At 32.5% G+C, this 14,239-nt stretch overlaps 1 long non-coding RNA gene across 2 annotated transcripts; it reads left to right on the plus strand.

The window, feature by feature from the left end:
• The first annotated feature begins 897 nt into the window (after positions 1 to 897).
• LOC105768048 (uncharacterized) lies at positions 898 to 3,784 on the plus strand. Of its 2 annotated transcripts, XR_008195126.1 has the most exons (5): positions 898 to 1,193; positions 1,513 to 1,571; positions 1,943 to 2,093; positions 2,996 to 3,199; positions 3,456 to 3,784. It is a non-coding gene; the product is annotated as an uncharacterized LOC105768048 (long non-coding RNA). The 2 variants fall into 2 exon arrangements; XR_008195125.1 differs by having other exon boundaries at positions 1,943 to 3,199.
• Positions 3,785 to 14,239: the final 10,455 nt, after the last annotated feature.

The raw sequence follows: 14,239 nt of genomic DNA on the forward strand, positions 1-14,239 counted from the left end.
TAAGAGTTAGGGATTAATTTAGGGTTTATGGATTCGGTGTCAAGTTAGGGTTTAGGGTTTAAATTAATTAGTGTATTTTAATTTATATTAAATAATGTTTAAGGGTTAAGGGTTAAGGGTTAAGGGTTAGGGGTTTGGGGTTAGGGGTTAGAGGTTAGAGATTAAGAGTTAGTGATTTAAGGTTTAGAGATTCGGGGTCAGGTTAAGGTTGAAGGTTTAGATTAGTTAGTATTTTTTAATTTATATATCAATTAAGTTCTTATATAATTGTACAAGAGGGGTTAGGGGTTAGAGGTTAGGGGTTTAGGGTTTATCTTTTATGATTTAGGGTTTAGGAGATAGGGGGTAGGGGTTAGATTAATTGGTGTTTTTTAATTTATATATTTACATATTAGATTAAAAAAAATTGATAAATAAATAAATAAAAGCAATGATTGATATGGATAGGTAACTATTTATTGATAAATAAATAAATAAAAGCAAGATAATAGTAATTATATTTTAGTTAGAAAAATATCTCTAATAAAATAGAGATTAGATCGGAAAAGAATAATTTAAAATCATGATTAACGTCTCAATCTTTAATAGAAATTCGATATGTGAGTGATTGATTACTTAACTAAAAATTTTTAGCTGACAAAATAAAAATTTTTTAGCATAGCAAAATAGTGTCGTTTTATTCCAAATGAAATAATTTTTTGCGGCGTTTTTCAGCAAAAGGTAAGTAATAGCGGCTTTTTTTATAAAAAACGCCACAAAAAATAATTTTACTTTAAAAAAATAGCGTCATTTTATATAGCTAAATAGTATCGTTTTATTCCATATGAAATAATTTTTTGCGGCATTTTTTATAAAAACGCCACAAAATTTATTTTTCTTAAAAAAATTGGCGCTGGTTTTTCCCCAAATTTCCCCCTAAAACCCAAAAACGAAAAAAATCCCAAATTTCCCCCTAAAATGGAGGCACCAAAGACGATTCATCTTCTTTGATGAGAGTAGCAGTGTGAGGAATGGGAATTCATTTTCTCATTTGTTGAAACCTGAATTCAGAGAGATATTGAATTTTGGTAAGAGTAAGAGAAGTGGGAATGGGAATTTGTTCATAGGAAACTCTCTGTTCTTCGTGGAGAACAAGAAGAGGTTGCCTAATTCGAGAGGGAGCAACGAAGAAGCTATGCTTTCGTTTACTTCAGGTGTAATTTTACCTTCATCTGGTGTGGTGAAATCAAGTGGGAAGTGTAGGAAAAAAGTAGTTGAAAGTTTTGGGTTTTGCTTTGTTGATTTTCTTTTTGTTTCACATTTTCCTACTGACCAAACAAAGGGGAAAGATAGAATGTTATTTTCCTCATTTTTCTTTTTGTTTTCTTTTTGTTTTGTTCTACAATTTTCAAGTTATTATTGGGTTTCATAGTTTTCTACTTTTACTCTTTTACTAAGATTAAATGCCATCAGGATTATTGTTTCCTTTAATAGATCTAGCATATCGATTTGATTAATGCTTCTTTGTTTCAGCGCTTGAGAATTTAAAAGATCATGCTGGAAAATATGCGACTGGAGATGAAGTTTCCATGGTTAGTTTCATTCTCTCCTGTTTATACATGCCTTTGAATTAATGTGGTTTGATTTTATTTTATTTTTATTTTTATTTTTTTGAGGGGGTTGTTTCCTGCAGCAATATGTGATTAAGAAAATGTAAATCAAGCATCATCTAGATGCCATTCTGCCCCTGAACTATATATGCCTTTGGATTTCGGATTAAATGAGTTAGCCATAGATCTAAGTTCTGTTTGACTTAGCTAATATCATCTTCTGCTGCTTGTTATGAAACCCTTTTAGAAGTTCACTCCTAATGTACTGTAGAATAAGAAATATCTGAAACTATTTATTTTGAAATGCTCTGAATAATACATAAATATGGCCTGTTGACTTTGTTTGGAAGCAGATCTGTTTCTAGCACTACAGATTCTGGCTGGGATTGAACGATTCAATGTAATCTGCTTATTCCATTAACTACTAGTTTCTGCATCCAATTGATATTTGTTCACTTTTAACTCATTTGAAGTTGCCATTCCTCTCCTCACACTCAAACGCAGGTATGTATTCTTGGCTTTTCTATTTGCTCTTATGCTTCTAAAATTTTTATGAGTTAGAGGGAGAAATATTGCTTCATATATCACCATCCTCCTAAGATTTTTCAGTGACACTAAATAAAAATTTTCAGCTCTGGACTCAGGTTTCTTTTTTACTTGGACTTGTACACACACATATATTACATTATGCAAAAGACACATATATCACAAAATTACTTTCTTAACTTTTTATATTATATATATGTTTTATAAGATTAGCTTTAGCTCTCAGTTTTCACTTTCACATTGAGTTATTTGAGCATTTTTCATATTTCTTTCTAATGTGGGACAGATTTCAATTTCTTAAAAAGGAAAAATTATATTGTTTTTTTTGCCTCAATCCTCTTTATTTGTCTCTTTAACCGCATTGGATATGGAGTCTATGTTGTCTTTTCTTTTCAGTTTTTCCATTTTAGATTTATAGTTAAACTTCAAAGTGGTTCTGCTTCAAGTTAAGACAGTGGGGTTTTTTACATTGATCATCTTAAGTTTATTTGTTCTATGTTTTTTGGCCGTCATGTCATGTGTCCATCTAATATAGCAATGATAGATTTTAAAGCCTGGGAAGTATGAAGTTTTGGTAGGCTATGGTCTGCATTATTTTCCTTTTGCTTATTTGGACTTTGAATGTACATTTTTGGTAACTTTTGTTTTATGATTTATCAGGATAAGAAAAGAATATTTTGTTTCTTCCTTTTACTCTTTTATGTTTATGTTAGATGTAATGGGACTTGAGAGTGCATGATGTTAAAATTTTATGATAAATGATCATTTATTTTGCCAAGAAAATTGGTCAGAAGTGAGCGTTTTGATTTTTAAATCTTTTCTAGCGTTTTGAATTTTAGGAATTATATATATATAAACAGATAATATTACGGCTGCCCGATGACTCAAAAGTGAGCGATAAATTATGGGATGAGGTGATAGAGTTAATGAAATTTCGGGTGGTGGACAAGGTTCTGTTAATTCATACGCTTGCAGGCCGGGTGCTTTCACGAGTTGTAAATGATTCTGAAAATAGCGACATTCTTGATTTATTTCTCGAAGCCCTTCCATTGGATCAGAACTCGGTCAGTGTGTAAACTTATATATTGCTTCTGTTTTCTCGATGAGTTGCGTGATTTGTTATGAATATTTTAATTTCTTGGAAGGTTTATTAAAAAAAAATAATTGAGATCTTTTTTAAAGAATTCTGGAGATTCTGTTTATAGGAGGTTCAGAAGACCATTGTGTTATCTTTACCTCCTTCAAATGGAACTTCCCAACAAACAGAACTTGGTATGATTTAGTTAGCTGTTTGAGACCCATCTTTTTTTCTGTGTATAGCAAAATGCATAACTTATTGCTGAAGTTATACAACCACGTTCTCTGCATTCTGATGACCAGTTTTGAAGTTTAGGATTTCAGAATTGAAATGGATTTCCAGCTTGGAGGATGCATAGAGCCTGGAGAAGGTTATGATAAATAATGTACTTGTTGTTGCACTTATATTAAATATTGTACCCTTTTTTGCGAAATTGTTGTCTTTTGAAATATCTTTAAGATTAAGGAACTATACTAAATGCGGTCACAAAACTTATGTAATTCTAATATAGAATGTAAACAATTTTCTTATGTAATTCTAATATAGAATGTATCTTGTTTTATTTTCTTAATTTAAATTCATTAATTTTTATATTTAGCTTTAAGTTAAAATTTTAATAGAAATTTTAATTTAATATTTTTATCCTTAAAAGTATATAGTTTAAAGTTTAAATTTCAAAAATAAAACATAATATAATATTTATGATAGAAATAAATATTATTTAATTAAATTTTTTAAAGGTCTTGGCCTTTAGCGGCGTTTGCGTGAAAAGCACCGCGAAAGGTCCTGGCCTTTAGCGGCGTTTGTGGAAAAAGCGCCGCTAAAGGTCATGACTTTTAACGGCGTTTTTATAAAAGCGCGGCTAAAAGTCATGACCTTTAGAGGCGTTTATTTCTAAAAACTTTGCAAATGTTAGCGACGTTGTCAATAGCGGCATTTTTTGCAGTGCTTGTGAAAGCGCCGCTAAAGGCAAAAAAAAACGCCGCTAAAAACCTGTTTTGGTGTAGTTTAAGAGGTGTTTTTGATATAATTTTTAGTATATTTTGATGAGATTAAATGGTCTACAAATTCTATTTAATAAAATCTTTAAGTAAATTGAGGAATTAAATGGTTGTTTTTTTGAGAATGAGGATGAATGGTGGTTTTCGAGAAAAGTAGTGTTTAATAAAATTGAGTTAAATTATCGGTCTAGATCTATAATTAGACACAAGTTAGGGGGTCAGGAGGTAGAAGCTAATGATTTAATTAAATTAAAAAACAGAAGAAATTAAGCGAAATAGATTGTACGAAATAAGCCGAATAAGTATATGTGAGTGGAGAGCTGTTGTATGAACACAAAGAGATAAGTTAGATTTTTTTGAATGTTTAGTAATATGTATACTTTTGGGTGAAGCTAAAATCGTTGGTGGAGCCTCAACAAACCGGGATAAAGGCAAGCAAAAAGTTGTCTAGTTGGATGAGCTGTGTTGAGTTACAAGTGAGTGCATTTGTATGCCGTGTTTTAGCACAAATTGTGAAATCTAGAGAGTCGAAGTGTGGTGTGCAAACTCACTTATAGTATGCGAACTCTTCCGAAATTATTTACGAAAATGGGCCACTCCTAAAAATAATTACGGGTATGGGCTGAAAACCCAAAAACACGCTGACATGGATGTGTTTCTAAGGGATAACCCAGAAAAAGCCTTCAATGTCAGTGCGTTTTTCCTCGTGTCAGGCAAAAGCGCGCTGACGTGGACGCGCTTTTGCCTGTGCTTGGACTAAATTTTCAAAAATGGTTTTTTTTAAAATATTACAAAAATAAACCTTTTTTTTTAAATTTTACAAGATTAAGCCTTTACAAAGACCCAAAGTGGCAAAACCATTTTTTTATTTTTTGGTGTCACCAATTAATATGGAAATAAAACTTACGAAACAGATCATTATATAGACCTAAAGTTTCATTTCCCTTGTTTTCTTAAGCAATATGGGATGTGAGATGTGTGTCTATATAGATTCATGAATAGGTTTGTAACTTGTTCCTAGACAATGTGGGATTCCTTCCTCTTTTAACCAACAACATAAGATTAAAGGCTACACTATATTTTATAATTTTTTTACAAAATAATTTCGATTATTTTATATTTTATTAACATATTCTCATATTATAAAATTATCTTTTAGATCTTTAACCTTGTTGCATTTTAGAATTGTTAGCATATACAAAAGGATCATTAACAAAACAAGAACAAATTGCACATATGAAACTTGTGCATGCAATAATCTTCTATTCAATTTCAATTTAGAAGTTATACTTTTAATTTTTTATTATTTGTTTTATTTTATTTATGAATTTTGATTAATAAATAAATAGTGAGTATTTGGTATTCAAATAGTATTTTTTGTAATTTTAAAAATTGATATCTCTTTTTTAAATATTTATTTTTAATATTTTACTATACTCATTAATTTTTAATCCTAATTTTAATTTAATTTTCATCACGTAATGAATCTTGATAAATTTATTTCAGATGTATTTTGACTAGATAGATAATCTATTTAAACATAGCATATAATTATGTTAAATAAGTTTTTTATAGAAATATATAATATACATAAAATATAATAATTATTTTTCATATTCTTATATCTAGATTAAATATGTAGTAGTCACTTAACTATGATTTTTTACTATTGAATTATAAAACTTACAAAATGATCGCTCAACTATTAGTAATTTTTAAATATTTATTTCTTTTAATATTTTACTATACTCATATTATATTTTATATATATTTTTACTTATAGAGTTTAAAATATCATTTATAATGTAACAAATGTTTACTTTTTGTAAAAAAATTTAAACTCTATAAGTAAAAAAGTATAAAATACAGTCTAGCCTTTAATCTCATGTTGTTAATTAAAAGATGAAGGAATCCCACATTGTCTAGGAACAAGCTGCAAGCCTATTCATGATTCTATATATACACATATTTCATATCGACATTACTTAAAAAACTAAGGGAAATGAGACTTTGGGTCTATATAAAGATCTGCTTTCTAAGTTTTATCTTCACATTAATTGGTGGCACCAAAAAAAAATGATGCTACTACTTTAGCTATTTATAAAGGTTAATCTCGTAAATTTTCAAAAAATTGGTCTATTTTTGTAATATTTTGAAAAAATGACTTTTTTAAAAATTTAGTTCGAGCACGGGAAAAAGCGCGTCCACGTCAGTGTGCTTTTGCCTGACACGAGGAAAAAAGCATTGACGTGGAAGCGTTTTTCTGGGTTATCCCCTGAAAACGCATTCACGTCAGCGTGTTTTTGGGTTTTCGGTCTATACTTGTAATTATTTTTAAAAGTGACCCATTTTCGTAAATAATTTAGGAAATGGGCATTTATTAATATATTAGCCTGACTTTTGACTTGAAAATTGTGGATCTCATATTTCTTGGCTAAGCTTTGGTTTTAAAGTAATTTCTAACTCATTTTGATCTAATTAAAATGTATTTGGTCTTAATTTAGCAAATCCTTAATGAATTTAAGCAAATTGATTGTTTTCCTTTTTTAAAAGATCCTATAAGCTTGATTTTTCCAGATAAAATTAGATTGGTGTAATTGGATAAAATTGATGGTTTGGATATGTAATTAGAGTGGTTAAACACCTATTTTGGAAAAACTAGTTAACTTTTCGGTATAGAGGTTAAGAGGCTTTGATCTATGATTTTGGAATGGTTTAATGGTGTTTGTTGCTGTTTGTAATGCATTTGTAATGTGTTTTATGTGTATGAAAAGTTTCAATTCATTTGGGAGCCTCTACAAGCATGGACAAATGCAAATAAAAACTTACTTGAGCATGGTAGTTGAAGCAATGGTAGCTAAGGTGAGTGGTCTAATATACTGCATTTAAACTCCAGTACGCAAACTAATGTAACATATGCGAACCTTGATTTATCCTGGTGCAAACCATTGCAATTTTGTTTGAGTGTAGGGTATGCATGTTGTGCAATTTTAATGAACCAAATGCATGAATTTCAAACGTGCATGTAGTTATAGGAATAAAATAGCAAGCCTATAGCTGTAAACCATGTACTTGACATGAGAAGTGTGTGTGAATTGTGCATTTAATTACTGCGTGTGTGAGTGAGCATAATATTAAAGGCAAGCCGATGTACTAAAAAGGTATGTGTATATACAATATATAAATATGTGTATGGGTTTTGTAATGTGTACGAACTAATAAAAAAACATAGTGTGAACTCTTATAACATGTGAATTTTATTGATAATGTACATTTATGCATCCATGAACCAGTATGTGAATTATGAGCTCTACGGTAATGCAAGCTATAATTAGTCCAAAATTATATTATCGTGAAATGCTAAGTGCGAGCACAACCATACTGTGAGCCAATTATATTTGTGTATTGTGTTCTATTGTAAACCATGTTAACTTGGAAAATTATATCATTATGGCAAATTGTGTTAATTTGGTGATCTGTATTAATATGGCAAACTGTATTAATTTGTCAAACTGTGTATTGTGAGATTTTTAGTTGTACTATATGTAAGTTTAGCTATTGTGTGCCTTATGCTAAATAAAATATGTGAACAATGATTTATGTGAGCTATGTCATGCATGATATGTGAACTATGTTATGTGCGCAATATATGTTGCATGAAAGTTATATTATTTGCGAACCATGCTCTATTAGGAATTTTGAATTGTGAACTGTGTTATAATGTGCGAGCTCTGCTTAATTGCGAGCCCTATTATACTTAATATTGTGAATGTGTTAAAGAGATATTTTGGCATTGTGACATTATGGAACCATTGGATATAGTTGGCATGCCATAGGATTGTGAGTGCTCACCCTCATTATTGTGATGAACATTATGCCCAGAGATAACGTTGGAGAATAAAGGAATGTCGAGCATAGCTCCATTCAACGGAGACAACGTAGGGCTCTATGAGTCGAGAGTGTTAGAGAGTGAGCACTTGTGCTGCACTTATATCGGAGACAACGTAGGGCTCTTTGAGTCCAAAAGTGAGGCATTATAAGGAGATCAGTTTATCTAATGTGTAGTGGTAGAGTCCCTTATATGTTTCATTATCTCAAAAATGTCAATTTATCATTGTTTAAGATATAAGAGTTACGATGTTGTATGAATGAATTATTATATTGAATGAACTGTTACATTGTATGAACTTTTATATAGAGTGAACTATTATTATGCATGAACTATTATTTCATATGAACTGTTATTTTATGCGAATTGCCTATTCTATGTGAACCTTTTAATTTGTTTGAACTATCATCGTGTGTGAGCTTTAATAAAAAGTAATCGTTTAAGTATGCCGATTTCACCTAACCTGACTGATATGTTTATTTATAGTATGTTTGAGCACTCATTGAGCTTTCATAAGCTCACCCACTCTTTTATATCATTGCAGTGATTTAGCTTGTGAGGATGTAGGGAAGTAAGTCATCCAAGTGATCCATAATGAGACTATACCTTGGTATGATGATGTGTTCTCAAATCCAATTGAGGAAGGAAATGTGGGAGCAAATACTAGGATTTAGAATTATAATTTGTTACAATTGTTTGGTTATAATTGGACATTACAAACTCTTTAATTGGTTTGATTTGGAACTTTGATTACTGCTTCAAATAGATGATTGAATGATAGATTGTGAATGCTTGATGAATGGTATGAGTAATTGTTCGACTAACTTGTAAGTGCAGCTTGAAGAACCGCTGGTTATTGCGGTAAGTCTTATATGTTTTATGTGTGATTTAGAAATTAATCATGGGCTTAGTTTGCATGGAATATAAAATTGGACAAATTACGAAATAGTAGGTGGCTTGTGAACTAATTAAATGATGATTATTTTATGAAGACACACATGATGTTTTAATAAATCTTCCTAAACAAGTTTTATACGTATTACTCTACTATAGTATTTTCAACATTGTGAAATGGTGTTTTACAATATTTTATTACATTACGATTTAAATCTAATCATTTGTTTTTAAATAAAATGACTTCTAAAATCTTTTCAAATATACAGTTTTAAATACATAATCACCTGCATGAATGTTCGATTCAAGCTTTTAGAATATTTTCTTGTTAATAATTCAATTTACGAATTATGCTGATGGCTTGATGATCAGAGTAGCTCAACGAAAGCATGAATTTAGGATTTTGCGTATTAAATTGTAAAGCCCCAAAATTTTGAGAATTTAATCATGAGATTCTGCAGTTAATTAAATTTCTGTGTCTGTGGTTCTGTGCTTTGCTTTTGTGTTTAAGGTCTAGAGTTCGAGTCGCATCGTTAAAAGTTTTATTATTTTAAAAATAACCACTATCCATGCATTACATAGTTAAGTTCAATTCAATGTAAACTTGTGTCATGAATGAGCCTACTGGTTCACTGGTTAAGTCTTTGTATTCTGTTAAGTCTCGTGTTCGAGTCCTGGAGAGGACGATAAGGAACCTTTTTGGCAAACGCTAGAAATCTACCTGGAAATTAATTTTTAATTAACGTTAGTTCTCCACTTTAATTTATAGTTAGTTTCTTCTCATCTTCTTCGCTACTTTTCTTTTTCCTCTTATTCGTTCTTTTTCTTTTCTTTTAATTTTTGTTGATCATGGTCGTAAAGAATACGAGATTAGTTGAAATTTTGTTGTTAGTCGTCAGTTGGAACGCTATCTTGTAAGTCACTGACAATTCGTGCGTTTTCACGATTTTCCCTTTTGTTTTTCGTAATTTGCTTTTTTTGAATTGAGTATGTGGCGTGTTGTGAAAATCTCTGATAGACGATCGTTTGTTTCCCTATTAGGTGGGAATAGCGGAAGTAGCGAATAACAACTCGACAATTCCAGTGATCGTCGTTGAATTTTCAATAAGTATAGGGTTCGTAGAAGGTTTCATGTCGAAACTTTCGACATTGGCATTAAGCGCATAATTAGGAATTATTTTCGATTAAATGGCTTAATTGAGTAACTGAATGACTGTTTTAGGCTTCAGAGATCCTCTATGTTGGTATTGCTTCAAAATCTCTTCAACTGCATACCAAAAACCTTTAATTTTAGGAAATTTGGATGCTGAAAAACGAGGCTGTCGACACCACATAGCCAGGAACAAGGGCGTATGCCTAGGCCGTATGGTTGGTCGTGTAGCTCACTGTTCATCGAATTTAAGCCACATAGGCAAGGGGCATAGGTGTGTGTCCAGGCCATGTATGGCCATGTTAACGCAGGGTTCACACGGTCAGGGACATGGGCGTGTGCCCTACCGTGTGAACGATACGGGCAAGGACATGGCCGTGTGTCCTAGTCGTGTAACTTACTATTTTCAATTTAGAACCACACGAGCAAAGGCATGGGCATTTGCGAAGCCGTCTGCCATATAAATAGGATCTGAATATTGTTTCTGAGGCCATGAGTGTTGTCCAACACGAGCACTGACCTCCACATTGTATGTATTATTTGAATTTGATTGTATGAGGATTCTCTGATGCTCTAAAATTGATTATGGATGATAGAAATGTATGTGTACTGTGATGACTATTTCTGATACTAATCTATATTATCTATTTGTGAAATGAATTGGAATGATTGAACACATGTTATGGATATTTGTAATTTGCATTTGCATAGGTTGGGATATTTTGAAGAAGGAAGTAATCTGATCTGAATTAGTGGCTAAGCCACGATGCGTATAAATATGAATCTGGTGCTTTGTAGCATTTCGGTCTAGCAGTTAGGCTGCATCTCTCTAAACGTGTCATACAGACACTCTATGGTGTGTAGGGTTGGTTGGGCATTGGACACCCTTAACGGTGTGTTGGGATGGCTAAAGATGGTGTATAGCAGATGGGGGTAGGAATAACTGCATATGAATCTGATCTATTCTGTATATGTGATAGCACTAGAAAGAACATAGGTTTTTCTCCTTACTTATTGGTTAAATTGTTTCCATTTAGTTATCCTTAGCGTATATTTTAGTATTTTCAACTTAGTAAATTGGATTTTATAACTCAATGAATTTTAGCCTATTTTATCCTTAATTTTGCTATCTTTTTGTATTAATGTCACTGCATGAGTTAATTCCACATAGCGTTCAGAATTGTCGCCGCAGTTGACAGTTTTCCGGATAATAACTAAAATTGCATGAGCTGTCTAGTATGGTATAATGAACCTATACGTACAAGGAGAGAATAATTCTGAAGGAAGGACACTTGTACTGTTGGAGGAGGATATAAAAGGTTGATATGAGAAGAAAAGAGGAGTTTTTTTTTCATTCGATCATCACCTTCATCTTCCTACCTTGAAGCTTGTGGCCATGGCAGCTTAAGCCTCTCACGGGTGAGCCAACATAAAAACTAGATGCAGACTAGCTTTTGAAGTGGAGACCTAAGTGCGAGACAAGAGAGAATATAGAGATTCAGTCGAGTTGTCTAGGAATAATATTCTCCACTTGATTCTTTCTTATTTCTTTCTAAATGCTGGTGATTACTCTCTGTTTTCTATATGTATGGAAGTACACATGAATTCTTGGTTAAATGTTATGTTAGTAAATCTTGCTTTTATTTTTTAATCTTGGGGTTTGAATGTTTCTTAACACGGAAGTGTTATATCAGTCACTGACACTGGAAAGTGTAGTGACAATTCGAGCCAACAAGCATTACAATGGAAGTTGAGTGAGGATTAGAGGAATTTTCCACTTGTTCTTAATAGTTCCCTGTTACCATCATCGGAAGGTGGGTTAATGTGCATGTTTAAGTCTCAGATTAAATAGTTCCCTTTTACCATCATCGGAAGGTGGGTTAATGTGCATGTTGGGGATCCCAATTTATCATTATCATATTTTATTTTATTTTTTTCAAGTTATTGCATTGACAACTATCCTCACAATTTATCTCCTTTATATCTAATAATTGCACCGACAATAATAGACAAAAGACACCCATTCCTGTGGTTGGTATCCGATAGACTCACATTTGTCTGCTATACTTGCATCGATAGTGTATGCTGGCACATTGTTGCTGTGACGTTAAACAACCGATTAATTTTTTGGTGCCATTGCCGGGAATGGCGTTTGTTTGATGTTTATTTTTGTTTTTGTCTATTTTTGCACTTTATTTTCCTTATATATTATTTAGTATTAACTAACTAGTTCTTCTTCGTTGCTATTTCTTAAACTTTATTTTAGGTCTTTTATGACCCGAAGGAAATCAAATTTTCTTGCTGATTTTGATCCTGAAATTGAAAGGACTGTTTAGAGTAGACTTTTTGAATAAAGAAATATGACTCTACCGAGGAACAATGCAGCCATACCCCCGATGAAAGAGTAAAATGTTAATAACCCATTATTGTCGCAAGCTGTTCACATACAAAATAGGACTATACAATATTTTTTAGTGCTTGTCTTGGATGATTTACATCCAGGAATTGTTAGGCCAGCAATCCAAGCTGGGGATTTTGAACTCAAGCAAGTAATGTTTAAAATACCGAACTCTAATGGACAATATGCTAGACTACCACATGAAGATGCGAGAGAGCATATTAAATCCTTTTTATTGATCTGTGCCTCCTTTAGTCAACAAGATGTTCTTGATGATGCCTTGAAGATACAATTATTTCCTTATTCCTTACAGGGAAGATCCCATACTTGGGTTTTTGGGCTACTTGCCTGATTAATTACTTCTTGGGATGCACTAGCAACATAGTTTATTTTGCGATTTAACCCGCCAACAATGAATGCTCATTTTTGAAATGATATTACTACTTATCATCAGCTGAATGATGAAAATATTCACACCACATGAGAATGTTATAAATCTTTATTTCGACGTGGTCCCATGTATGACATTCAACTAGGAACACAAATTAAGATTTTCTATAATGGGCTGAATTCACATATAAGGCATCTTGTTGGCACATCAGCCGATGGACCTTTGCTGGATTGTACTTATAATGATGCTATGAGAATTCTTGAGAGAATTGCTCGGAATGATTATCAATACCCTATGTACAGAGCTACAGAAGCAAAAACTACTCCAAGAGTTATTGCATTGATACAATAACCACACTAAGTGGCCAAGGTTCTTCTCTCACAAACATGATTAAAAATATGCAAGGGACTAATGGCGTTGCACCTATACAAGTTGCTCAGCAAGTTGATGTTCCTACTTTTTGTTAGGAGATTTGTAGTGACAATCGTAGCTATGAAGATTGTTAACAACATGCAGAGAATGTCTGTTATATTAGTAACATCCATAACAATTCTTATGGTAACTCTTACAACAATTCTACATGCAAACAACAGTTTTGGGGAACTTAAAATGTTGGACAAAATGCTGCGACATTCAGATATGGGAATACTTTTACTTAGGGCAATTATAATCCCAGACAAGGGAATTACAATCAACAACAGTAGAACTACAATCAGCACACTTAGATGCATCCACAACAAGGCCAGACACATCCACACCATAATCTAATGCAGCCACAACACTCTTCAATACTGAATCAGCATGTTCAAGGACATCGACCACAACCCGTATACTCAAGCTTCTACTTCTTACCCGTTACCAACTCTTGATGCGTTAATGCGGGAGCATATTACTCGCACGGAAGCTATCGTATAAGGGAATTCATCCTCCATTCGAGCATTGGAGGCACAATTAGGACAACTTGCTTTAAATCTGAATACTTGACCACCAGACTCATTATGTAGTGACACAGAAAATCCTAGTCTGAGGGGAAAAGAACATTATAAGGCTATCACTCTTAAGAATGGTAAACAAACTGGTGAATCATTTATCGACTTTACTGTAGCACTTCAAGATACGGATGGAGTGATCACTGTTGACAAGGTTGAATCTGAAGAATCGGTGAATTAGATAAAGAAGTTCCATAAATTATCACTCATATGACTAATGTACGACCTTCGAAACTGTCGACGCAATCAAAGGTGTTGCCGCAAGTAGATATATCTCTACCTTTACCTTTCTCACAAAGATTTAGGAAGAATGA

The sequence above is a fragment of the Gossypium raimondii genome, chromosome 4, assembly GCF_025698545.1.
Source record: "Gossypium raimondii isolate GPD5lz chromosome 4, ASM2569854v1, whole genome shotgun sequence".
Classification (NCBI taxonomy): domain Eukaryota; kingdom Viridiplantae; phylum Streptophyta; class Magnoliopsida; order Malvales; family Malvaceae; genus Gossypium; species Gossypium raimondii.